General features: G+C 33.9%; 1 protein-coding gene across 5 annotated transcripts in view; it reads left to right on the top strand.

Annotated features, from left to right (window-relative positions):
• NAALADL2 (N-acetylated alpha-linked acidic dipeptidase like 2) overlaps nt 1-25,673 on the top strand; it is a 1,358,868-nt gene that overhangs the window by 634,982 nt on the left and 698,213 nt on the right. The gene's annotated exons all lie outside the window — the stretch shown is intronic.

Below are 25,673 nucleotides of genomic sequence, written 5' to 3'. Positions count from 1 at the left end.
ATCTTACTGTACTGAAAGAATATAGTATCTAGTACATTTAACCTACAAGTTATGTGTTAATCAACTCTTTGTTATTAGTAAGTATTCTAGTCAACCATAGGCTATTAGTTACATTTGGGGGATCAAAAGTTATATGTGGATTTTAATCTGTGTAGGGGGCTAGTACCCTTAACCCCTACATTGTTCAAATATCAAATATATATAAATTTAATTTTGTTGTTGTTGTTTATTTTCTCACCCCACTAGAAGTAACTTCCATGAGGATAGGGGTATTTGTTGTTCTTTTAATTGCTCTATCCCCTGTGTCTAGAATAGTATCTGTCAACATATAGTAAATGTTCAATAAGCATTTATTAAATTAATGAAGAATTTATCAAAAATTATATTTCTAGAAAGTGCAATGAAAAAGTGAAATAGTTGTAACTAATTTTTTTATATTAAATGCTAAATTGTGTTTAACTTTTGACTCACATTTCTCGAAGGCATAGCAATCTGACATAATGCTAATCAAAGCTATTAAAATGAAAGAGTGTATCTGGTGATATTAAGATATTTTAGGTCAAGTTGTTTTTATATAACAAAAATATTCCCCAAACCAGATTTTCAGTATCTGTTAAATACCATCCTTTACCAACCACTAAAGTTAGGGAGATCTGGCATTTAGAGCAATACTGTTACCTATTTCCTCCTTCCACTCAAGAATTTCAATTTGTTATTGAAAATCTCTTTGTTAACTTAGTGCATTGTCTTCCCAACCTTATTAACTGGAATACCTAAAATATAATTTATTCAAAATCATTTGTGGGGGCGCCTGGGTGGCTCAGTGGGTTAAAGCCTCTGCCTTCGGCTCAGGTCATTATCCCAGGGTCCAGGGATCAAGCCCCACATCTGGCTCTCTGCTCAGCAGGGAGCCTGCTTCCCTTCCTCTCTCTCTACCTGCCTCTCTGCCTACTTGTGATCTCTGTCTGTCAAATAAATAAATAAAATCTTTAGAAAAAAATCATTTGTGGTATGAACACTCCCTAGCTATTTAGTTATATTCATGAATTAATGCTAGTTATTTTAGATGGATCATGATATTATATTTAAAAATAGTTATCATTTAGAATTACATATTAGAATAGTCATATATAAAATGGTAAGTTGAGGTTTTTTGTTTGTTTTAAAAAATAATATGAATGAGTGTGGAATACTCATGTGGAATATGGAAATGTGGATGGGGGTAGATTGATGATCAGTGGAACTAGGTGATGATTACCAGGAGTTCATGCTTGATATATTCTTGTTTCTACTCCCATATATATTAAATACCCTCCATAAAAGAAGAAAAACAAGAAGGAGAAAAAGAAGAAGAGGGAGAGGAAGCATGCAAGAAGACAAATGTATTTATGAAGGAATAGACTAGGTATTAGAGAAACATATAAGCAACTCTGTGTAGAACAATTGATAGGAGCGCCTGCATGGCTTAGTCAGTTGAGTATCTATGACTCTTTGGTTTTGGCTCAGGTCCTAGGACACAGCCCTCCCATGGGCTCTGCCCTCAGCATGGAGTCCATTCATGATTCCTTCTCTCTCCCTCTGCTCCTCTCCCCAGCTTGCACTCTCTCTCAAAATAATAAATAAAATCTTAAAAAAACAATTTGATAGGATAGGGGTAGTTAACATTATTGAGCACTTATATGTCAAGTGCTATTTTAAATCCTCTAATCCTCATGATAACCGTATGAGCTGAGTTCTATTATTATCACCAATTTTCGGATAAGAAACTGAAATTCAGTGTTTAAGCAACTTGTCTAAAATATAAGTCATGAAGCTGTCAAACTGTTTATGTCACTGAGTCATTGTAAAGTGTGCTATTATTTTATGTATCTTTAAGAAAGAAAAATTCCAATTTAAAAAAAAATTAAACTTACTGAAAGAACTTTTTTAGGCTTCTTTACACATTTTTAAAATGATCTATCATTCTTTATATATAAAAAAGAAAATATAGATAAGTTCTTCCTGAAATATTTTACATTCAGAGGATGAATCATTTATATTTCTTTTTGACTCAGAGTCATTAATGTTTGTTTCTCCAATGCAGTACCACCCTCTGTGCCGTGAAGAGAAGTAGAGATGCAATGGTCATTAAGTTAATGCTCCATTGTTGTCTGTAGGACTTTCTTCTAAGTCAGTGACACCTATAAAGCAACTTTTGATGCCAGCATTTTCCTGGCCTATCAAAGGTATAAGTGGAGTGTTTTCAACAATGACCAGGATCCTAGTTTTTCCCAAAATGGTCTTTGCATGACCCAGTATCTTGAAACCTTAGAGGAACTATGGTTTTCTATTCAGTCCAAATAATAACTGAGTTAGCACATGCATAAACAAGTAAAAATGTGTCACATGCCACCTGGACTAGGATGATTGTAAAGACTCACTGTGAATCCGGAGATATTAAAACATGGAGGAAAAAGTCAACATCTCAGAACAGATAAGATAAGGTATATTTCTTAGCTGGATAATGGCGGTATAAGTGTTCATTATGGACATACAAAATATGATTGTTAGAGAAAGTCATCATAGGGCATAATTTTCAGTTGACCAGTTGACCTGAAAGCTGGACCTGAGCAGTTAGAGGTTTCTTATCCCCTCCTCTGTCTTTGGAATATACACTACTTTGGAATATGCCCACTATTCCCCCAGGGGAACCATTTTAAAGGTTACAGATTTGAGAGAGCAATATGTTGATGAGACCATCTGGATGGCATACATGACTAAACCCATTTGAGGCCTCTATATAAACTTTTAAGATTCAGGCAGGCAGGTATGGAGATCTACTTGTCTTGAGGCTGCCCGAGGCAAGCCTCATATGAACATTCTCTTGCTTATTGAACCTGCTATCTGGGATAGTTTGCTACTTTCTTTGGTTTGTTCTTGTTTTCCATGTATGGAGGCCAATTTGTAAACCAATAGTATCATTAAAAAAAAAAAAAGAGACTGAACATTTAGGGCATATTTTTCCTTGAAAGTTGGGACTTACTTATGCCAAACTTTGTATTTCATACTAAAGAGATTTTTTACTTTAGTTTAGGAATAGGTGTCTAAAGAAAGTTCTTAAAAAGGGCAGAAATGAAACCAAATATGCTTAATTTTAAAAGAACTCTCATAACAATGTATATGTATTTTTTTTATTTCTTTTCAGCGTAACAGTATTCATTGTTTTTGTACCACACCCAGTGCTCCATGCAATCCTTGCCCTCTCTAATACCCACTACCTGGTTCCCCTGACCTTCAAAACCCTCAGATTGTTTTTCAGAGTCCATAGTCTCTCATGATTCACCTCCCCTTCCAATTTCCCTCAACTCCCTTCTCCTCTCCATCTCCCCTTGTCCTCCATGCTATTTGTTATGCTCCACAAATAAGTGAAACCATGTGATAATTGACTCTCTCTGCTTGACTTATTTCACTCAGCATAATCTCTTCCAGTCCCATCCATGTTGCTACAAAAGTTGGGTATTCATCCTTTCTGATGGAGGCATAATATTCCATAGTGTATATGGACCACATTTTCCTTATCCATTCGTCCATTGAAGGGCATCTTGGTTCTTTCCACAGTTTGGCGACCGTGGCCATTGCTGCTATAAACATTGGGGTACAGATGGCCCTTCTTTTCACTACATCTGTATCTTTGGGGTAAATACCCAGTAGTGCAATTACAGGGTCATAGGGAAGTTCTATTTTTAATTTCTTGAGGAATCTCCACACTGTTTTCCAAATAGACCAATTATGGCTGGAAGTAGTGTTAAGGATCAAGAGAAACACAGCGGGGACAGCACAGGGTGAATTTGAGTGTTAAAAGTAGTATAGAAAACTGGATAAATGACAAAAATCTTCAAATGGTTAATGAATAAATACCAAGCATATCCTTTTATTTACCTCTTCTTTCTGAAAGTCAGTAATTTATTTTAAAATAAATACATGTTTTGGGGCATCTCAGTGGCTCAGTGTGTTGGGCCTCTGCCTTTGGATTGGGTCGTGATCCCAGGATCGTGGGGATCGAGCCCAGCGTGGGGCTCTCTCCTTAGTGGGGAGTCTGCTTCCTCTCTCTCTCTCTGCCTGCCTCTCTGTCTACTTGTGATGTCTGTCAAATAAATCAATAAAATCTAAAAAAAAAAATAAATACATTTTTTGATGTCTAAATATAATAAATATTTTATTTTAGAGATTCTAAGTTAAGATGACTGATATCTAGACATAACTCGGGAACAATTGACACTATTGTACTTGAAACAATATTTAGTTTTAAAATCTATAAAACATTTAGTCAATGTCTCAAATACAAATATTTAAAAATTATTATTTATTTTCAAAGATACAGTTCAAATGTAGGTGTATAGTACAAGTAATAAGTGTGTGCAGATGTGTAATTATTCAGTATCTATTAAAGTCCCATGATAATTGGCATATGGTGTTATATAACAGTACATAATAACATATGATGACGGTAATTAAGTGCATTGACTTAAGACTTTGTCTTTTAACGACCCTTGGTGGGTACTGAATGAAAGGTAAATTAAAGGTTCATTAAGCTGTGTTCAGAAGAAAAAAAATGTTTTCAAATGGCAGATATACTATGAAGTTAAATCAATTTATTAAGATCTGTTCTTAATGTTTGTTCTTGTTTTATTTGTTTTGTTTTGTTTTTCCCCAAGTGACAATACCCCAGAGTATTTGGAGTGTTTTAAGAAATTAAAAAAAAATTTATTTTCAATTTATTCAACATTTTGAGCTTTAAATATGTAGAACAATTGGGAAGAACACTGGAAACTTGGCTGTTTCTACATCAGAATGACCTTTAGTATGGTTTTATTTAATGTTATAGTGTCTTAAAGGAAAAGCAAAGCAGAAAGGAAAACAACAATAATGTATGCTGTGGAATTAGACAAAATATCTGCAGTATTTTTTGTGCCATTCATATTAGCTAGCATTTAAACTTATTTAAAAAACAGAATGGTGCTTTGAAGTTTGTACTGAAAGTCAGAGAAAATTGCAGATGGAAATATTTCTAACTTTGTTCCTTATTCCTAAAGGTGTAAAGAAGGTATTTAAAAATACAAAAATGTAATGAATTTGAGCTTTTTCATGTATTTACCATACTAATAGCACTATACAGCATGTAGATAAGGGCAATGCTATTTATTTAGTACTATTATTATAAATGTAATATCAGCATTCCAATTTTTTGGCACATGAATATTTGCTAATAGAGCCAGCTGCTCTTTAAAAAAATACTTCTGATTTTAACACCCTATTTAAGAATAGGCTTTACTTTTCTAAAACAAACAAAAAATTGTAGGGGTATGCATGTTTCTTTTGGGAGCAAACATGAGTATGTGGAAAGAGAAGGGAAGAATTATTAACTTTACCAATGAACAACACATCCTGAAGATGAAACATTTTCCTATGTGAAGGTTTCCCTGGTGTAAGTGTAGTATATGGTTTTACTTCTGTATATATTTTCGGCAACTTTTTTGACTCTAGCCTATATAGACTACCAGAACTCTTACTGGAACCAGTTTATAACATGAATGATTTTGGGCTGGAGTTAAGAGAAAGGAAATTGTATCAAAAGGCAGAGCAAGAATAATAAGGGTTTGTAATAAAGTTTTCTTTTTAAAAATAGTTTTATTAAGATATATAAATCACATACTGTAAAATTCACCTATGTGATGTATGTAATGGCCTTAATGTATTCACAGTTATATAACTATCACCATTATAAATTTTAGAATACTTTTATCACTCCAAAAATTAAGCTTCTATTCATTAGTAGTCACCTGGTCACTCCTCATTTCCTCCTGTCTTCCTGCACCAGTACTAATTAGTCACTAATCTACTTCTTGTTGCTGTAGACGTGCCTTTTTGGACCTTTTGTATACATAGAATCTTACAATATTGTCTTTTGTGACTGATTTCTTTCACCTAGTCTGTTTTCTAGCATCACATGTAGTATGTGTCAGTACTTCAATCATTTCCATTGCTGAATAATATTCCCTTGTATAGGTATACTTCATTTTGTCTTTTCATCATTTCATGGATATTTGGGTTGTTTCATCTTCGTGGTTATTATGAATAATGCTGCTGAAACATTTCTCTACAAATCTTTGTTAGATACATGTTTTCACTTCTCTTAGGTATAAACCTAGAAGTAGAATTGCTAGATCATATGGTAACCTTATATTCCATCTTTTGAGGAAGTGCCAGACTGCTTTCCAAAGCAGATGCACCATTTTACATTTCTGTAGCTGTGAACCCCAGTCTTTCCACCTCCTCATCAACTTCCTGTCTGTCTTTTTTATTATAGCTATCCTGATAGGTGTGAAGTGGTGTTTCATTATCATTTTGATCTGCATTTCTCTAATGACTAATGACTTTTAGCATTTCCTCATGTGTTTATTAGCCATTTTTTAACAATTTCCTTTGAGAAATGTCTATACAGATTCTTTGCCTTTTTAAAAAAAAATAAGGCTGTCTTTTTATTATAAAGTTGTAAGTGTTCTTTATATATGCTAGATAAAGCCCCTTGTCAGAAATGATTTGCAATTATTTCCTCCCATTCTGTGGGTGGTTTTTCACTTTATTGTTGATTTTCTTTGAAGTACACTGTGCTTTTGATAAAGTATAATTTATTTTTTATTTATCTGATTTTTTTTTTTTTTTATTTACTTGATGGTACTTTTTGCAACAAAGTTTTGAGAGAAATATCAAGAAAAAATACCCTGGGTCTTAAGTATGTTAAAAGCTTTTTAAAAGTGTTTTTGGATATAAAGCATCTGGATTACACTAAATGTCTGGGACTAAAGCAGGTGGTGGGATATTGAAGTCAACAAAGTAAAATGAATATGTTAGCTTCTTTCTGAGGGTCTAGAAAAGGGATTCCTAAAGAACCAAAGAATACAAAAAGCCAACTTTAAAATAAGTATTATTATTCATTTAAGTTATGTAGGATACCCTTGATATTTTCTTTACTTGGCTTTCTGTCTTCACCATTTCATTTTTAGTGAATATAAGAATTGTTGTAGTTTGAAGGCAGCATTTTGCATATCTCAGAAATACACAGACTCCTTTTACAGATTATTTATGTGGGTGCTATAGTTAATCTATTTTTTAAGATTTTATTTTATTTAATTTTTTTTCAGTGTTCCAAAATTCATTGTTTATGCACCATACCCAGTGCTCTGTGCAATATATGCCCTCCAATTCTACTTCTAGGTTTATACCCTCCTCCACATATGTGTAATATGTGGTGGTTAATACTCACCACCAGGCTCACCCCACCCCCTCCCTCACCACTCCCCAAACCCTCAGTTTGTTTCTCAGAGTCCACAGTCTCTCAAGGTTTGTCTCCCCCTCCAATTTCCCCCAACTCACTTCTCTTCTCTATCTCCCAGTGTCTTTTGTGTTATTTTTTATGCTTTTTTAAAAAATATTTTATTTATTTATGACAGAGAAAGAGAGAGAGAGAGAGAGGAAACACAAGCATGGGAAGCTGGAGAGGGAGAAGCAGGCTCCCCGCTGAGCAGGGAGCCCAATATGGGGCTCTATACCAGGACACTAGGATCATGACCTGAGCCCAAGGCAGACATTTAATGACTGAGCCACCCAAGCACCCCCAGTTAATCTAATCTTGATTTTTCCTTTAAAGTCTTGAATTCTTAAACTGGATATTATGCTATCAAAGTAATTTTTAGGTTTCTATGTTTACCTTAATTCTAACCCTAATTTTGTAAGTTGGTGAGGCTCTAGTTTATCAGTAAGACAACTAGAACATATATATTCATGAAGTTATCTACTCCACCAAAGTTAGCAGTGTTTGCTAATATATTATAATTTAAACTTATCCAGACAGAATTAGAGCTGTCTGGTATTGTGGTTTTCTAGACAAGACATTGAAATCTAGGGTATTATTGGTTATAGGAAACTAGAATGTTTGTTTTTTTTATCAGACATTCATTTGACTTACTGAATCTTTTGAATTACTGCTTATCAGGGTAGAAAGAATATATTAAAATGGGACTCACTACCTTGGATAGCCTGTGTATGTTTTTTAACTAAGCCTTGGTCCAATGCCTAATAATCTCTTCGATGCATCAAACTCTGCCAACTCCATCATTAGAACTTAAAAGAAATCATACAGATTCTTACTTAACCTTATTGTGTAATTTACAAAAGAAAATATGATTGAATTCGCCTTTAGAATGATTCTCTCTCTCTCTCTCTTTTTCAGTAGTTCTTTTCCATTCAAGGCATGAGATTGAATGTGTAAAGACAATTACAGTACTGCAAGCATAGCTCATATCCCTTAGCTTCTCCCTCAGCATCCATTACTATAGTTGGCAGGTGAGGCAGCAGCTATCAGTAAATGGTTTCCCGATCTACCAAAGCAATATCAATACATAATCTCCTCTCTTCCCAGTGATTTTTGACAGTGAATTTAGAGAACAGATGAATGACTGAGAATAGGAAAATGTATTGCTGTTATCATTATAATTTAACAAAAGGCAAAGTTCATATATACATATAATATATAATGGAAATATGAATTCATTCATTCATTCGCACTTTTCCTACCTCCCACACCCAGCCTGTGACAACCAGCAATCTGTCTCTATATCTATGAATTAGTTTCATATGCATTCGCATCTCACATGCAAGATTTCTTTATTTTTTTATGGCTGAATAATATTCCCGTGTGTGTGTGTGTGTGTGTGTGTGTGTGTGTGTGTGTACCAGTTTCGTTATCCATTATCCATCAATGACTCGTAGCACTAAGGTTGTTTCCATATCTTGGCTATTGTAAATAATGCTACAGTAAACATGATAGTGCATAAATCTTTTGGAATTAGTGTTTTGGTTTTCTCCCAATAAATACCCAGAAGAGGAATTGCTGGCCTGTATGTTAGTTCTAGTCTTTAATTTTTGAGGAATCTCCATACTCTTTTTCATAGTAGCTGCACCAATTTTATATTTCCAACAACAGTATATGAGGATTCACTTTTCTCTAGATCCTCACTAACACTTGTTCTTTTTTGCCTTCTTGATAATAGTTATTCTAACAGGTATGAGGTAATATCTCATTGTGGTTTTGATTTGCATTTCTCTGATGATTAATGGTGTAGAGAATCTTTTCATGTTCCTATTGGCCATCTGTATGTCTTCTTTGGAAAAATGTCTATCCAGATCTTTTGCCCTTTTTTAAATCAGATTGTTTTTGCTATTGACTTGTATGAGCTCTTTATATATTTTGGTTATTAGCCCATTATCACATATATCGCTTAAAATATTTTCTCCCTTTCAATAGGTTTCCTTTTCCTTTTGTTGATGGTTTCCTTTTTTTTTGTGCAGAAGAATTAGTTTGATGTAACCCCATTTACTTATTTTTGCTTTTGTTACTTTTTGCATTAAAAATAAATCATTGCCAAGACCCATGTTAAGGAATGTACTGCCCATGTTTTCTTCTAGGATTTTTAGGTTTTTAGATCTTTAATCCATTTTGAGTTAATTATTGAAGTCTTTAATTCATTTTGAGCTAATTATTGCATATGGTGTAAGTAAGATTGTGAACCACTTTCTTTCATTTGCCCATGGCTGTCCAGTTTCCCCAATACCATTTAGTAAAGAGACTGTCCTTTCACCATAGTCACAGATTATGGCTCCTTTGTCATAAATTAATTGACCATAAATTCGTGGCCTTATTTCTGAGCTCTCTCATCTGCTTCATTGATCTATGTGTCTATTTTTGTGCCAATGCTGTACTGTTTTAATTACTATAGCTTTGTAATATAATTTGATATCAGGGAGCAGGATGCCTCTAACTTTGTTTTTCTGAAGATTATAATTTTTTAGTAATTAAAGTACAGAATCAATTACATATAATATTAAGTATAAGCGTGTATTCAATATAATATATATTATAAATGTCACTTAGTGTAATTTAAAATGATCATAAAATTATGGAGATGAGTATACACACTTTGAGTCCTCTAAGTAAACCAGCTTTGCTAAAAGTATAAATGGTTTCAGTTTTCACTGTGTTACGTGGTTATCCTATTTCACTGTAATAATGTTCTTGATGTTAGCTTTCCTTGCTCTCTGTCATCATTTTGTGAAGCACAAATCTCATGGTGACTTTATCCTGGAAGGACCCGCCCTTACATAGGTAGACCATTTCCTTTCCCATCAGTCTACACTTACTTTCTTCTAGTCCCTGGTATTTACCTTTTTCTCAATTAAAAGAGTACGTTCATTGACTCTTACATGCAGATACTCATTCCCGAATTCTTGCTTGAGCTCATCTTCATTATTTCTTTAAGTGACTTCTTCATTCTCAAGCCGTATCCATTTTTCAAGCTACAGCTCTAATTCCCATCAAAATTCTCCTTAATTTCAACATTACTGAATTCTTATTTTAAATCCCACAGTTACTTCTTGATTACACTTTAAGGGTGTATATAAGTTAGTTTCATCTTTGCTAATAGATTGTAATTTATTTGAAGCAACTTCTTACATATTTTGGTTTATATTTTTATAGCTCCAGTACTATACACATATTCTTATTGCTTAATAAATCTTAAAGGTGATGGTGACTGGCAGCCATTTGTAGAATGTTGACTCTGTTTTAAGAACTCTGCTAAGTATTTGGAATTTATTCATTGAATTCTCAAAGTGACTCTATAGCTATAGTCATTCTGCATGTGAGCATATATATGTATGTACTGGCTAGGAAACGGGATCTTAGAAAAATTAATCTCCTTTCCTAAACTCATGCAGTCTGTAAGTGGGTGTGGCAGTACTGGGATTCATACCCATTTCCATCCTAAACTCCAAGTGACTGACCTTTACTGTGTTACACGGTAAAATTGTTATTTTTTTCTAGTATTGTGATGTCTTTAATGTATGTATCACAGGGGCTTTAAAGGGCCTTCTGGCTCTAACTGGAATGGCAAATTTTGTTTTCAATTATTAGAATCTATATTTTAGGTACATAGTTTATTCTATCCCATTTGGTCCATTAAGTACATTATGCAACTTAATTTGACTATCACAAAAATTAGTCTGAGTCCCAAGAATATCTGATTCCAACTTTAGTAAAAATGTTTCATTTTAACTTGAAGTAATTTCTTAGAGATCTAATGAAAGTTGAGGAACAACATCAATATTATTTATAATTTTGATTTTGATTTAGAAGGAAGATAGGGAGAAGCACTTTGTTTTTAAGAACAGGAAATTTAGTAAACAAGATTGTGTTGCTTTGAAAAAGTCAAACTTGATTAGTTTTTTCTTCCCCTCCTTATTTTTAAAGAATAAATAAAAATATTTTCTTTTTTCTTTGGAACAATTTGTTCATGCTTTAGGAGCCATTTAATTAAATTATTACCTGCTGGAGCACCATCTGCTTTTGTCCTAGAAATAAGAAGCATAGCTTTCTTTTACATAGGCTTGGTAAATATGTAGAAGGTGCCAAAAAGCAATAAATATCATCAGCAGATGGACTGAGGCACTTCAATCTCCACACAGTCAGTCCTGATTGTTCTGGGCATAGCTAAATGGATTTTTCTGGATAGATTCCTTTCAAAAATGTATTATGTGCAGGAGGGGAGTTGGATTAATCTTCTCCTATAGATCTCTTCACATCCCCCCTCCCCAAAATAGAGGACCTGATTTTGTTTTTGACTCTGTGTATGCCTGTGTTACAGACACCAGTTCTCAATGGCATAAGTAAATACCTTCAAAATGTGTTTAAGAGGCTTGAAGTTGATAAGTCCCGGGATGGATTTTCCAGGCACTAACTCTTCATAGGCTGCTTCCTTTCTCCTTCTGTTCTTGTTTCCCCCATTTGCTGGTTACAATCTTCACATCTGGCACACCACCCAAAAGTTTCTGGGTCCACCCTCTCATTCTGGGATCTGTGTTTTGTTCAAGGAAAAGAGAAATTCAGGCACTTGTAGTGTAAATTCACTTGTGGCTTTACCTTAAGCAATTACATCAGCAATATTCGGGAATTGGGGTAATTGAGTATGATATACACGTGAGGGTGATTATTTTAATTAGTATTAATGGAATTTTATTCCTTATTAATAATCTTTGATTAATTATATGATACTCATAAATAGTACTTAAAGCACATATTTATGAATTACCTCATTTGGTTTTCACACACACCAATCTAGTTTGACCTAAGAAGAAAAGTGGTTTGCCCTGGGGAGCATAGCTAGTAATTGTGGATCTCATGATTCCTAGTAGTTTATAATTTTAAAACAATAGCATTTATATTTGGTTTACAGTTTATCAGCTCTCTGTGGTTATAATAGTTAGCATTATTCATTACTCAGCTCTTAGAAATATATATTCATTACTCAGCTCTTGGAAGTATATATCTTTTAAAGGCTGAATGAACTGAAGTAATTGCTATAAGACACATTGCTGGTAAAACAACAATTATCTTACCCTAAATTCTATAATCTCTTCAAGATGCCATGCTTATTTGTAGCCTATTATCTGTTGAACAGCTGGAGGGTTCTGGATACTGTGCTAGTCTGCAAAGATAAAAGATAACTAGACAAATAAACTAAAATCAAGAATCTGAACCTGAGCAAATGAGTCAGAGGAAGAAAACGTGTAATGTGTGCCTAGAGGAGACTTGAAACGGTAAGTAAAGGATGGGAACGGAAGGTTAGGCCCAGGTATGATAAAGGTCTTATGTGTCTTGGAAAGGAGTCCATGGAATGTTGTATTAGTTCAGAATAAAACATCTCATATGATTTTAAGCTGTCAAATCACCTGGTCAGATTTCTGTTTTGGAAAAATAGCTTCACTGGTCATTGGTTCTAGTTATTTATTCATTGTTGACAAACAGCCCCCAAATGTAGTGGCTTTGAACAACAGCTATTCTGTTATATATGTTTGATGAAGAATATAGGCAGGTGTCAGCTAGCTTATTCTTTTGCTCCATATGCTTGTCACTTGATAAATACCAGCTGGTGGCTGCTCTGGTCTTATGTGTGTATGTGTGTGTGTGTGGCACTTTGGTTTGGGTGCCTGAGCTCAGCTTCTTCTCCACATGGTCTCTCCCAGTCAGGGTAAATGGACTTCTTGGCACTCAGTGCTCCAAGAATTCCTTCACTGGAAAAGTTACTCAAGCCTTAATTAGGGTTCTCAGAAAACACTTCAGCAAATAAATATAACACTATTGTTAATCTGTATATTTTAAAAACTGTCACATTTAAGTTAGATAATTGCTCTTAAGATATGTGTGTATTCCTGAAAGAGTTTGGCTATAAACATGAGGAGATAATGAATATTTAGGAATTGCAAAATGATGGGTTTAGTCCAACAAATATTTACCTAGTTAACTAATTATTACAAAATGGTGGGAAATAAAAATATGACTAAGACCTAATTCTTGGAGTCAGAGAGGAAAAGTCTATTGAAAAGAAAAATTTAGAAATTAAAATCACAAATACTGGTATCCAGTAGCTAAGAGCATGGCTGTCAAGTATATTTGGGGAAGCCACAAGCAACTTTAATGAGGCCATAGTGTGGAGACTTACACCTGCGGTGAATGTGTGAGCTTGCTCATTTTTTTCTCTCCATTTTTTTTTTTTCTTTCCCAAAAAACTTTTTTTTTTCCTTTCTCCCAAAAGGCTACGTAAGGATGGAACTTATGGGAAAATGTCATACTACAAAAAATTGTTAGGAATTGATTGTGGGAAAATTGAGTGATATTCTTTTATTTATTTATTTATTTTAATTTTTAAAAGAATTAAAAATACGCCTTCATTTGATTGCTTTCTGTCACTATAGCAGAGAGGCTAAGAATACAAAATCTGGAACCACATTAACTAGGTTCAAGTGCTGTATGTTCATAGTGTTGTTTCTATATTAAATTTGTTTATATAATCTATAATATGTATAATATATAATATATACATAAATGCTTTTTTTAAGAACAAAAGAAAAAACTCCAGCCTAATTTAAACTAATCAAGGTCATCTACTGCTTACAACTTTGTTGCAATGTATGTTCCTATCTTAATTCTGAACTTAATTTTTGTTTTCCACACTCTTATTCTCCTTTTTAGGCAAAATCTACAATATTTTCATTATTTTGAGCTTTTAAGTGTCTTAAATTACTCAGGATATGATTAAAGATCTCAATCCTTACCTGGTAAAGGATCGAGGTCTTAAAAAGAGAGAAGGTGGTAAGCAGAAAAAAAGATAATAATGCTTTTGTTTCTAAGACATATCATTGAAAAAGATTTTATGGGGGAAATATGTAGGTTATAGCTATGGAGGATGATGGGAATGAAAAATACCACCAGTCATAATAGCAAGGAAGTCTTTGTGGAAGTGTTAGGGAGAAAAGGCTTTAGTATTTCCTATACAGTATCATACTGTGGAAATTCCAAGCAGCAGATATATTGAGTTTTACTAGTATTTTGAAGGCTAAAGATTAAGCATACTTGGCATGCTAATGCAAAACAATCTTTGGCTTGGTCATCAAGTAATCATTTCAAATAAAAAGAATCCATTGATTATTTGTAGTTCAGGATATATCATTTTCAATACATAGAAAAAATAGAACAAACTTTGTTTTATTACTCTTCAATGAATGCCTAAGACATTAATAGTGAAATAAGAATGGGGAAGAAAAAAAATCAAATAATGGGGAAAGAGGGAAAAAATATAAAGAAAAAGATAAAGGATGCATTGTGGGAAGAAAGAAAATGAGAAGGAAGCTAAAATTCATGTTGGTAAAGTAATAATATTTGACATTTTAAAACTGAAGTGTTAGGTGAATTTTAAAATTGTGCATGCATTATTATAATAAACTACCTTTCAAAGGTGTCAATTATATAAAAGTTCTGTTAAATGTTTTACATTTAATGTCTTTGTGAATATTGCATTTTCATGCCTTTTGCCTGACATTTAATTTCATATCAGCATTACTTTTATGTGCCATTGGAGGTCTTCCATTTTTTATAATATTCCTGTTCATAAATAAAATATAAATGACATAAGCAGTGCCTAATATAGTTTTTAGTAAATTGTAAGTTGCTTTAATTTGCCTAAAACAATTAGTGAGCATATATGTAAATTTGTAATAAAAATTACTTCTCAAACTGTCACACAGATGTAATATATTGCTATAGTATTTCTCATCCTTTTTCTTATTATCTAATACATGCTTTTTTATTTAAAAATTTTGGAAATTATTAGTATTATCATACTTAAAGTAAGGTTACTTAAAGAAAGAACTTGAATTTCATGATTTAAAATAATAATTGTCACCTTTTCTTAAAGACAAAATTCCATTTTTGTATTGGTGAGAAGGCTAGAATAAAATACTATAAGAATATATCCTTGTTTAGCTTCAGATGTATGTAGTTATGATTTGGCATTTTCTTCCCATTAATGTATTCCTACTACTTAGACAAACATCATAATTCACTTAAACTAATTTTTAGCCCTAAGATTAAGTGAATTTCTATATATAATCTTTGTCTTTGAGCTACCATGCTATTAAGTATAATGAATTCCTATCATTGTAGTATTTTGGGTTAAATCACCAATTTTAATTTTCTTTAGCTCATGGTCTAATAGTTCAGAAGATGAATACTAAAATTTTTACATTTAGATCTTCCTTGGTGATCTTTAGCTAAAGAATAGATTTCTAGAATTTATCCAGTAAGATTTGGAATGGCTCATATGATACGTAGTTTCACAGTAATATAAATAAACTGTACCGATTTGTTTTCCCAGGCTGCTTTCTTTCCCACCAGTTAATCACGATATCACAATATATTAACATTTTTTCCTGGTAACATCCTAAAGAAACAAGTATGAAAAGAGCAGTTTCAGAAATAAAAAGCACAGATTCTGGGTACACTAGATTATTCCCCTGGACCTCATGAAGTCTTTTTGTGTTATGATTTTAGGAAATAGCAGTACGAGTTTTAGAATAAAGCACTTCCAGTTTATAGAACCTGTTGATAGTTATTGAAGAGTGAAGATATTTAAAAAGTAAACCAATAAATTACCTTTGAACGTGTGAAAAATAGAGTGCTTAGTGGCCTCATGTAGATAACAGCTTCATATGTCTGTTCCGGGAAGATCCGAAAGCCATAGTCAAAAAAACAGCAATTTAAGATCATTCACACCGGCTGAAAGGATAAAAAATTGCTGTATATCTATCAAGCTAAGAGGCTCCTCCTGGCAGACAGCTCTCAAAGAGCCAAGTGGTGATTGTATTGACTGTTAACTCTTGACACCCTTCAAGCCCTCTTAGGCCTGTGTAAACCACACATAGTAGGGAGTAGGACATGATGGACAGAAGGGTTTTAATGGCTGAAAACAGGTCAGTAGCAGGTTGTTTGTAAACTGTAGCTTTCAAGTTCTAAGCATAGTTGTTTTGTTCTTTGTCCCTCAGCAGCAGGAGAAAAGAGAAATTTTGAAAGTGTTGCTAGGAGGAGACCATGGAGTAGAGGTTGTGGTCTTTTCCTCAGAGCAATGTACTTGGAAGCAGTCCTCCGTGATTCAAAACCACAGTGCCAGGAAACATGGATGCCTGCTGGGGTGCTGTGGAGAGGGGGCAACAGAGATCTTTTTGGGTCCTGGTGTCAGAGCAGCACCCAGAGATCTAAGGGTCAAGGCAGGGCCATTCAGATTTCATGGGCATCGAGACTCCTGGTCTTATTGTCAGATTGGTGGAGATCATTTAATTAATAAGATCTCTGAATTCATTAATATGCAAACCTTGGGTATGTCTAGAGAGTCTGAATGTTGTACTGTTTAAAAGAGTAGGTTTGGAAATTTGACAGGTTGAGTATTATACTCCAGCTACTTGCCCTTTGATAGCTATGCGAATTTGGAGAAAAGTCAACCTCTAAGCCTCATCTCTACTTCGTCTATAAAATGGTGATAATAATACCACTTAACGTATAGGATTATTTGACTAAATGACATGACATTTATAAAACCTCAATGTTATAGTAAGTCCTGGCTTATTTTAAGGGGTCAGTGAGTCATCTGTTTGCATTTTGTTTTGGATACCTTAATATGGGCATGTTGTTACCTCTGTTTATCAGAATCTAAGTGTAAAAGGTTAAAAAAAAAAAAAAGAGGGTCACAGATTTCTCTGACGGGATAGAGAGAAGTATCTTCGTAACATAGAAATCTGCAACCACAAGGAAGAATAACTTAGAAAAAAATAAAATTAAAAACAAACTCTTCAGCCAAGATTGACAGCCTTGTGCATTAACGAGAGAGATTAGGTGAAGGTGATGGAACTTGAGAAGGCCCTGAAAGAGCCTTCTTTGCCCTGACTGCAGTGAAGCTAGAATGACATTAAAAGTCAATTATAGTGGCTTTCTTCAGCCAGACACTCAGAATTTATTCTCCTCCACCCTTCTATAATTTGTAGTTTTGTGTTTTCATTTATCTTGTGTGTGTGCATTTCTAATGTAAGCCACTTCAAATACTCTGAAGGTGAAAAGGATGTAAATTCTATGGAAGTATATAAATATTTCTACAGACTACAGAAATATTTCTATAAATAGAATTGATGACAAGGCCAAAAAAAAAAAAAAAAAAAAAGAGTCTAGGTAGAAGCAGATACCAAAAAGGACCAGGAAAGGAGTCCATGGCAGGAACAAAAACTGTTTACGTATCACTGAGTAGAAAGAGTTTTGTGATGGTGGTTAAGACTCAGAGTGTATACACTGTATCATTTTAGTCAATTTTTAAAATATATATTTATTTATTTGGGAGAGAGAGAGAGAGCACTGTGTGGTAGAGAGCAGAGGGAGAGGGAGAAACAGACTCCCTGCTGAGCAAGGAGCCCAACAGGCGTCTCAATCCCAGGACCTAGAGATTGATTGTGACTTGAGCAGAAGGCAGATGCTTAACCAACTGAGCCACCTACGTGCACCTCATTTTAGTCAATTTAAATTAATTCTTCTGCTTGCCAAATTTTGCCTGAACTGAATGATATCATTCTAGTATTGAAAAGCCTTATCATAAATACAGGAACTCAGATGAGCCCAACTAACCATTCAGTTAGTGTGTTGCACGAATTGCAGGTGCACACAGGTACCAGAAGAATGGCTGGCCCACTCAGGGAGCTGGCAGGTGGTCATACATATGCAAGCGATGTAAAACAAATTTACACAAACCTGCTGGATTTCATAAAATAATTTTCCTTCAAATGGTTTTGACTGCATTTTTAAATTTATAGCTCATTAATTTGGTGTCCTATAAGCATACCTTTTACATGTCGTTTAGTGATCAGGTAACTCAGACCTCAAAGTAAAGTTTTAGCTTGATACTCTCCAGCTTGATTATCTGCTCTGCCTAAGTTTAGCGTATTATTACCCATTTAAGAGTAGGTTTTGACTCTTCTTCTTCCTAAAAATAAAACACAGATAATTTCCCTTTACTTTATATATACTCTTTATTCAATTAGTGAAGCATGAACAACAAATAATTATTGTCATTCCTTTTATGCAGTTGACACACAAAATTACAATTAAATAAAGAATTCTTAATGCATTTACAGATGCTACAGCAATTGCCAGGGCCACTTCTCAAAGCCATATAGAAAAAAAAAAAATCTCATTATACTAAAAAATTAAGTCAACAAACAGAGTCTTCTGAATTACTGTTTTTTATAGTTTTATCTTTGGCCCTGCTCTCAAGTTGAGACCATTAAAGTTTTCAACAACAAATATTTACTCCACAAACATGGGCTTTATTTATACAAACGAGGTTCATACTGAAAAATTTATGTCAAATGTTTTTAGCCTATAAGGAATGTTCTTAAATGTAAAAATTCCTCTGGGCACTCATATAGTTCACTGGCACAGCATCTAAAGTAATACTGCATGGAGGTGCATAATGAATGCCTTTTGATGATGCACTGACATTTCTAAGAAATGCCTTTGCCTCGAATCAATCTGCTCAAACCAGCAAATGATTTGACATTCAAAGCTTCAGGAAACACTATACGAACATTTTTTTTCCCATTGTACAATAAAGATTCAATCATAGAACTGTCATAGGAAATTGAGATTCTGCCTTATGTTTTAAAGTTAATCTGCCAGAGTCATTTATTTATTTTGCTTATAAAATAACTTCTACAAGTAGGAAAGCTCTTGTATGTGTTTCTAATGCTAATAAGATCTACCCAATCTCTTATATTGTTTGAGTTAAAAACACTGTTAGTATCATCTGAGCCATTACATGAAGTCAGTCACCTGGGACAAACAAGGTTTTCTACAACAAACATACATAACTCATGTTTATGACTAATTATCACTAATTCCTGAAACTCTTAAACTGAACTCTTTAATGTTAGAGAAGAACTTTAATGTTCTTTTTGTAAACAGACTAAAAAGAAATTTTGTAGTAACAAAATATAGAAGTGGTGGTTGTAAGTGAAATATAATCATAACTTCTATATAAATATTAGCCACATTTCTCTCTTATCTGAGCCATAGCTAATAAGTAGAAGACTTCCCATTCTCAAAAATGCTTGAGTCCACTGCTCAATTTCTCATTACCTCTAGGGTCTTGTTACTGAAACTTATGGCCTCTGGAAATAATTTAATTTAACTAAGTCTGTACTTTAGAGTTGTAAGCTCCAAATTCTTCTATTCTCTTCAACTTATGTGTCTAGAGTAGCCCTTTATTAGTGGATCACTTACCTTGTATTAGATCTTGTTCTAAGCACCTTTAATAATTTATCTCATTTACTCATAGTAATGCTAAAAATACAGTGCTGTTATTTCCATCTTACAAATGTGGAATTTAAGCATAAAGATACTAAGTAACTGGTCTAAATTTCATAGCAGAGCTAGGATATGAATCAAGTAGTTTGCTTATACAGTATACTAATTTAGAGATTGAAAATGCAAAGCATTTGCATAATAAATTTCTTCATTGTGATTGCTGAGCAAGAATATAATAGTGCTGTGACCATATTTCTAAGTGGCATTAGTAATATATAACTTTTAAATGAAATTTCTATTTAACATGTATTTATCATCTGAAATATTTGCCAGCCATTCGTTTTGTTAGGCTAGATCTGCAGCAGTCAGAGACTGTATGTTACGTATTGAAATTTCTGCCTGTTTTGTATTCATCTTTTATTTCTATATAATTTATTTAATTTCAGCCAGTGAAAATGTGTGAAAGGAAGCATTCAGAAGTAACAATTTATTTTTAAACTAATCATATGCTCAGTAAGAATACAAATTCATTTTTTATCGATCTAAGCCTGTCATAACCTAGGAAAAAATACCTTTTAGTTCAACTTGTATCTGCTTTCTTTTTTATATAAGATGATAAGTATATATAAAAGATGAATGTTTTAGTATATTGAATTTTTCAAAACAATTTAGCCTTCAGTGTGGGCCTGGGTGGGAAAGGATCTCACCTAAGTGAAGAAGGGATGTTGACAACATGGAAAATACACTCTCCTTTTCACAAAAATTGCATTTTATAAAAAAGGCTAAGTGGAATAATACAGAATGTAAGGATGCTACAGATATTTCTATTTAAGGAAATGTAACAAGCTTCTATGACCTGGTCTACACCTTAAGTATGGTTGACCCTTGTAGAACTCCGGTTTGAACTGCACCAGCCCCCTTATACATGGGTTTCCCCCCTCCCCCCCAAATACAGTATAGTACTGAAAATGTATCTTCTCTTCCTTAAGATTTTCTTTCTTTCTTTCTTTCTTTCTTTCTTTTTCTTTCTTTCTTTCTTTCTTTCTTTTAAAGATTTTATTTGTTTATTTGACAGAGAGAGACAGAGAAGGAACAGAAGCAGGGGGAGTAGGAAAGGGAGAAGCAGGCTTCCCACCAAGCAGGGAGCCCAATGCAGGGCTCAATCTCAGGACCCTAGGATGGTGACCTGAGCTGAAGGCAGACGCTTAATGACTAAGCCCCCCAGGTACCCCCCTCCCCTTGAGATTTTCTTAAGGATACTTTCTTTTCTCTGGCTTACTTTAAGAATACAGTATATCCTACATCTAACATACAAAATATGTGTTCCTTGACTGTTATTGGTAAGAATTCTAGACAACAGTCAGTTATTGGTTAAGTTTGGAGGGGGTCAAAAGTTGTACATGGATTTTCAGCTGTTTGTGAGGTTGGCACCTCTAACCCCACATTGTTCAAGGGTCAACTATATATCTCTTTTAGAGAAAGAGTCAAGATTCTAAAATCTACTATATGTAGTTTTTTAAATTATTCAAATAGACCTAGGTGTAAAATAATATGACAGTATAAATTAAGTGAATATCAGTAATAGAAAATATATGAAGTTTGAATAGCCTAATTATATGATCATATCTAAGACATGCTGATTTTTGCTGAAAATTTCTTTTTATAATATATCTTTTCTATTATAGTTGAGAATTTGAAGTTCTGGTAAAAACACTGTTATATTTTCTACTTACCTCAGAGAATATTTTATTTTATTTTATTTTATTTTACTTATTTTTATAGATTTATTTATTTTAGAGAGAGAGTGTGTGAGTGTGCACACTGGTGGGGAGGAGGGAATGAGAGTGAGGGAGAGAAGCAGACATCCTGTTGAACATGGAGTTGACTCCGGGGTCCCCAGGTTTTGATGTGGGGAGTGATCTCACAACCTTGAGGTCATGACCTGAGTGGAAATCAAGAGTCCAACACTAAGCCACCCAGGTGCCCAGAGCATAGCTATTTTAAGGAAAGCTGCATTCTCTGTAGCGTGGATAAAATAATTTGTGCTGACTCGAAATTGAATAATGGTACTTTCATTCAGTAGTTCAGTATTTGGGCTTATTTTTGAGGCATTTATTTTAGAAAAAGTGAAACAAAACTCTCAAGGCAGGGATTTATATGTATTTTTCCAAAAAAGCTATACTATATTCCTCAAAGCAAGGTAGTTTTAAGGATAAATGGTTTTCTAAATTTATATAAAAAAAAATATATATATATATAGAACATGTATATAATATATATGTAACTTGTTTTGCCATATAAATGGTTAAAATGCTTCATTGTTTATGTTCTCACATACTTATTTCCTTGGAAGTTTTCCTGAAATACTGTGGAAGTTGTTTCATCAAATGGCTCCATTTACCTTTGACCCAGTTACTGTTCTCCTAGAAGAGAGAATTTAGGATAAATTTATAAATATGTAATGGGTTCAGAAGCGGTAGTAAAGGTGTCAGGCAGATCCCCAGCATGGTGAGGACTTCATATCTGTATCTGCATTACATTCTAATTGATGGCTCTGTCTGATGTTTGAAAAGCGTTAAATTGCTGATGTACGTGTGATGGAATGCCTATTGTCAGGCTAGAAATGAAAACTCTGCCTCATCACTGCAGTTGGTTTTTAAATGATTTGTGGAGAAATGACTTTGAATGTTTGTATTAGAGGTCATCATTAGAGATCTCGTGTTTCCGTAGTAACTCCTGTGTGCCAAGTCTTCCTTGAGCATAAACCATGGTCTACAGTTTAATTTTTCAAACAACCTTTAAAGATAGAGACTCTGATTCATTAAAATGAAAAGCGGGAGAAATCTAAGAAACCACTTTGGGACAGTATCTAAATAAATTAATCAATAATGAATAAAGAGAACACTTAAAGAAGTAAACATCATAATACCATGGCCAGATAGCTGGGATTTATTGATGGTTAAGCTAAATAAGAAAAAAATTGACTAGTGTACAAAATTGCAGTATTTTATTATATATGTTAAAATAGGTTGAATTGTGGGGTATTTAATATTACATTACTGCCAACTTATTAATCTCATATTTTTATAAAACCACAAATCATTTAAAGAAAAATGTACCCGAACATCACTTTTCTTAGTCTAAAGAATAATTCACCTCTGGATCTCAGTTTCCTCTTCTGCTTTAGGAATTTTCCTCTTATGTGTATGGATTTTAGCAAGTCTTTATTTCTGCTACTTTCAAGTTTTTCCTATCCTCCAGTATTTTCTTTTACCATTAAAAAAAAAAATTAACCAAGTGTGATTTGGAGCCTTCCTCTACCATTTAATAAATTATCACCTGAAGTAGATGAATAACTATTACTAAACCCAATTATTACTCTCTTTTTCTGCCTGTCTTGGTATGACCGAATATTCAAAGGTTGTGCTTCCTTGAATCATTTTGGAAACTAGGCTAAGCTAAAGGGAAGAAGGGAGGCTCAATGGGAGATGGCCTGAAAAATCATTCCAGAGGCTATTATGACATATAGTATCAAATAAACACCTCATGATAACAGTTGGTGTGTCATGCAGTGTTTTTCTCTTTTGTCTCTACATATAGACTAAATGTAAACAACTAAATCACAACTAGCATATATATGTATGAATGTCCATGGTGAATATCATAAACCTACCCCTCTCCATGATGTCTTACAGACCCATATAATTTCTTCTGCATTACTAAATTCATTTTTTCCAACAATCCTGCCTAATCCTCTCTCCTCTAATACTGGGGATGTTCCTTCTAAATATAGCCTATGCAACACTCAATGTATGTTTTAGGTGCACCGTCTTAATCTAATGAAAACATTATGAAGGTTATATTATTACCATGCCCATTTCATAGATGAAGACCATAGGTTGCACAGAAGCTAAGCCTTTTGCCCAAAGTCACACTTTCCTAGCTTTTTTCTCTGAATCTCTGGCCCATGCGTTCCTTCTTTGTATATAGTCTGCTGGTAGTTCTGGATTCTTTAAAGTGCCCATGCTCTCTTCATTCTCATTCCTCTGTGTGTTTGTAAATCTTCCCCTTCCTGATTGTCATCCTTTTACCCACCCTGGCCATCCCTAGTTCACTCTTCCTCCTTTGCCAGAAGTATCTCAGAGATCACTTTCTTGGGGAACATTTTCCCATAGGCTATGCTACAGCCAGTCACCCCTGAGTCTCCCTGGCACTGGGCATTTTTTATTTAACGTATAAGTTCGTTCATGCATTTATCTCTTATTGAATAGTTCTTTACTTGAGGACTAAGGACCCGTTTATATTTGTTTTCATTGCCTATCCCAGAACCTGTCATGCATTACTTCTTGTTATTGAGTCAACTCTGGGTAAGAATGAATCCTAGATTCTGAGGTAGCAGAAGAGATATCTAGACAGAATTATAATTTTTATTCTTTAAGATGAATATTTAATTATGTTTGAATTCTCTGAAAAGTTCAGAACGTTTTAATTAACATGGACCTATGCAAACCCAGATTAGGGTTGTATATACCCATGATTCTGTGTGTGATGCCACTCCCTTTCATGAAGTCCCTGTTTGTATCTTTTTATTAGAGTTTATTTGATTACTGGCCCTAAGGCAGTTAGATAATCAGTTGTCTGTTGAGCTCTGTTCTTCACCCACCACAGTGGGACGCATAGAAAAACCATAAAACATAGCGAGGGACCTTAGAATCCAGCTGGGATGACAAATCTAATACACAGAAAATTTAAGTATAAATACTCCTAATCTGTAGCCGTAATACACCAGTGGGTTACTGAATACAGACTAAAGACCACTTGTAGTTAATTAGCCCAGTTAGCTTAATACCACTCTGCAGGATATAACAAACTGTCATCCAAAACTGTGTAGGGGAGAAAATCTCCATCTGCCACTCCTCTAGCAAGGTTATGAAATCAAGCTCTCCTAGCTGGCATAAGGCTTCCCTTTTTGGATGGATGCCATCACAGACTTTGATTTAAAGTTCAGTGATCCAGGCCAATTCATGTCACTAGGTTCACAGAACATTTGGTCTTCTGTGGTAGCCTTAAAGTTTCCAGTCCTTTTGATAACTCATGACGAGGTAACCATACCATATTTTGCTTCTTGTATTTCAATAGTGTTCCTATCCATTGAGTTTTTATTTCTGTTCTACCCTGAATATCTTTTTAAATATAGCTCTTATAATATAAATCATCCCAGAGTCTTTTTTTTTCCTTCTTTCACTTACTAAACCACAGCTTTATTGCTTCTGCCCTTAGTTTTCCTTAAAAGTGATTTTGACAATGTGTAAGCTTAAATTTTGCCTTCATTATAATATATTATCCTCAATGCACTTGTACTGACTTTTTTTAGTCTCCTGAGCTTCAAAGGAATGATTGTATGTCAATTTTATGTTTTCTCATAGTTTCTTCAAGGATCTTCTACTTCATGCTACTTTTATTTTTATTTTTTGTCTTTTCTTCCTATTGTAAACATCAACAGTAAAACAGAAGATTAAATAATTAATGAATATATGGTTTTTCTATAGGGACAATATATTTCTCCTGATTATAATCACTAAAACTTTATGGGCATCTAATTTGGATTGCTGCTTTCTTTTGTTTTCACCATGGTGATTTTCATTATTATTTGTTTTGTCAACCTTAAAAGTAAACAGTCAATTATTTTATCCGCAAATGGTTTTTTTCTGGAATAGCAGAGGAATTGCAATTCAGGACCTACAAACTTTGGCAAACCATAGGAAAGTTTGGAGATCAGTGGAGAGAACTGTTGCTTTACTGAGTAAAAGAAGGATGGGAGGGCTGCTTTGAATGAAAAGTCAATTGAAGCAAAGTGAGAGTTCAGTGGTGATGGGTTCTGGTTGGCTGAGTTGTTGTATTTTCT

Source organism: Mustela erminea, chromosome 1 (genome assembly GCF_009829155.1).
Source record: "Mustela erminea isolate mMusErm1 chromosome 1, mMusErm1.Pri, whole genome shotgun sequence".
Classification (NCBI taxonomy): domain Eukaryota; kingdom Metazoa; phylum Chordata; class Mammalia; order Carnivora; family Mustelidae; genus Mustela; species Mustela erminea.
Note: the sequence above shows the minus strand (reverse complement) of the source record. Positions and strands in the feature narration are given on the sequence as shown.